Genomic DNA, 3,340 nt, shown 5'->3' on the forward strand with positions numbered 1-3,340 from the left:
AAAAAAGAGAGAGATATAGTTTTAGGAGTAAATGGGTGAAGGTCAGAATGTAACACCCAAATGTGCACACTGCAGAAGAAACGAACTAAGGGTGTAAGGTCTAAGCTTGTTTGTGGCTTATATATATATCCTTAATTTTGCACATGTTGTCTGGCTTGAACACGTTGTATGATTGTTGTTGATGAACTGATTCGGAATGAGTTACATGCTAAGTGTGTGTGAGTTGTTTACTTGCATCCTATGCTTGCATGATTGATCCTAGAACTTGCCCTGTATGTTTGCAAGCGAAATAGAAGTCGTTTGGTTTTAGAGATGATTGAGGCATTTCTTTGTGCAACCCTTTATACTTGAGAATCCACCTGTGAATTATTACCATAGTTAACCCCTTTAGCCTGAAGCATATTCTTTGATAAACTATAATGATCTAAATCGCTGTTGTTGAATAAGCTATTGTTTGAACCGTTACCTCCTAGAAGCACTGTGAATCACTAAAGAATATACAAAAGTCAAAGTGTGGGTGGGAGAGTAGTTAGTGAAAAAAAAAAAAAAGGGAAGTCAAGAATGAAGGTTCTGGTTGGGTGAACTGGCAGTGTACAATAAAAAAATCTGAAAAAAAAAGAAAAAAAAAAAAAGAGAAGAAGGCAGCCAGTGTACCTAACGAAAAGTGGGGGTCAGAAGTGAAACTTGATGAGTGTGAAGTTTGATTGGGTTGAGCATATGAGAGGTAAATATAAAAAATAAAAAAAAAAGAAGTGTGTATTAAAGTGGCTTAGGGAGGTTAGTTCACTATATCCAAATATATCCTACACGTCCTTGGCCTTACATTACAACCTATAATACTCTTGATCTTTAACTGAATGGCTCGATTAGTGGAGTATTTACTGGGGCAAGCTTATGGTGTGTCTGTGTGGCATGTGAATGCTCTTTGCTGAGAGTGAGTGAATTCTTTCTATATATGGTTCCTTATTGTTGAATTTATGTGTGTGGAACTTCTCTCAGATTTTGTTTATGCGAGGGCATGTGACTCAGGAAGAAAAAGTGAGTCTTCACTTCTGTTAGAGTAATTAGAGTGAGCACAAGTGTGTCTTGGTATGAGAGTCTGCATTTGAGATATGATTGTGCACTGCTTGGGTCGATTCATTGATAATAGCAGGTGTGACATAAATGTGGGGGCAATGCATTGAGCAGTTAGGCCTAGAAGTGTGGTTAGTTGCTCGAGGACGAGCAGAAGATTTAAGTGTGGGGTGTTGATAATAGGTGAATTTGACTATAATCACACCTAAATAATCACCTTCTTGTGTAGTTTTAATGTAAAGTTGATGACAAAATGCTCTTATTAGTTGCTTTTTCATGATTTGTAGTGTGATATATGTGTATAAAGAGCGGCTAAGGAGCAGTTTTGGAGTCAAAAGTGATGAAAAAGAGGCCAACTGTAAAATTTCCTAAGTGACCCGTGCAAAACAGGCCGAAGATTCAGAGAAACTGGATCCACCGCGGTTCCACCGCGACGCGGCAGAACCGCGGTGGGAAGCAACTGCAGAAGTTGTGAGAATCCGCGAGGGGTGTTTGGCCGCGGTTCTACGCGGACCACGGCAGAACCGCGGCCAGGCGCAGAAACTTCAGGGACAAAGTGTCAATTACGGGATTTTAGAACCTAAACCCTATTTAAAACATTAGACTTCGCCCAAGAGAGGCATGTATTGATTTTTTAGGTTTCTTAGCAAGGAAAAAAGATTGTGAGAAAATACTCTAAACATCTTTCTTCTTCTTTTCTTTTTGATTTTATGATGAATTCAAGCTTAGTTTATTTTCCCATAGCCATGAGTAGCTAAATTCCTTGTCTAAGGCTTTGATGGAACCTATTGGGTGATGAACTTCTTGTTTATGTGAATACAAATTGCTAGTTTAATCTCTATTTGTTCAACTTTCGTGTTCGTTGTAGTTATTGACAGGATCCTCAATTAGCTGTGCTATTTAGTGTGCATAACTTGGAAAAGAGTGCATATTTAGGGTATTGTTGAACAACACCACTCCTAAATTATTAGAGGAATCTATAATTGCGGGTTTAAAGGCGGGATTAGGAATAACGAAGCCTTGGGTGCAATTTAAATTGAATTGTGCTAAACAAAGCAAGCTAGTGTATCTCGGGAGAGTGCAATAGTAGATTACTGTGATTACTCGGGAGAGATTTGCGGCAAGATTAGCGTTCATGATTGATAGAGATATGTGGGTAAATTTGTATGAGCATAAACAGAAGGGATTCCATCAATAGGGGAAATCATTGCCTTAGCTTTTTTTCATAATTGTGTACAACCCTTATTTTTTACTTAGTTACAGCCATTTAGTTATTTGCAAGCTAGTTGTTAAAGAACACTCAACTGAGATTTTGAATATTTGGGAAGCTGGTTCTGAAGACTTTATGGGTCTGAAGATAGCAGTTGATAGTTAACTCTCTGTGGATTCGACCCTGGCGTAATACTCGGGTTATATTTGCAACGTCCCGCAGAGTCCTTTTTATAAGGCATAGTTGGGCGTGATCAGTTGGTAAGTTGAGATTTATTTGGGACATTTTTGTAAAGTTTCCCTTTGTAATATTGGGGTGTTGGATATTCTACAACGACCTTTACATTTGTAATAATCTCATTCTGTTTTTTTCCACAAAATATACGAATTAAAAAACAAACGGGTACATCACAAAGACATAAACAGTAGTACTATTTATTTTATTCCTTCTTTATAAGATCTTGTGATGGTTGGCCCTTCCAATATTTATTTCTCAAGTCGTTTGGAGTAATTAAGAAGCTGGTCAGGTTTAGAACACGTTATATTTCATGCCAAGAAGTGGATGATGTCCTTATATGTTTACATAATTTATGAAAATGTTTTAAAAGACAAAATTATCAATTAATTCGAGCTCACTCAGACTGAGACAAAATTTAAAAGTTTCAGACGACCATGGTAATCTCAGGCACGTTATATATATATATATATATATATATATATATTATATATATTATATATATTATATATATACTATATAATATATATAGAAAGCCCTTAACGAAATATCGTTCGCCTTTTTGCACTTTAAAATAGAGTTTTACATTGGACAAAATAGTAATATTATTGTTTTCCTAATATATAGAATTCTAAAATCCTATAATTTTAGTTATTAAATCTTTCCTTGTTTGAATATGTAAGAATTCCTAATATTTAGGAACTTGTATGTGAATCTTACCTTACATAAATNATCTTACCTTACATAAATTGGTAAAAAATAGATTAACCCACAAAATCTTATATTTAATGCAAAAGCATTATAACAATGAACCACAAGAAT

This window comes from Nicotiana attenuata, chromosome 6, assembly GCF_001879085.1.
Source record: "Nicotiana attenuata strain UT chromosome 6, NIATTr2, whole genome shotgun sequence".
Lineage (NCBI taxonomy): Eukaryota > Viridiplantae > Streptophyta > Magnoliopsida > Solanales > Solanaceae > Nicotiana > Nicotiana attenuata.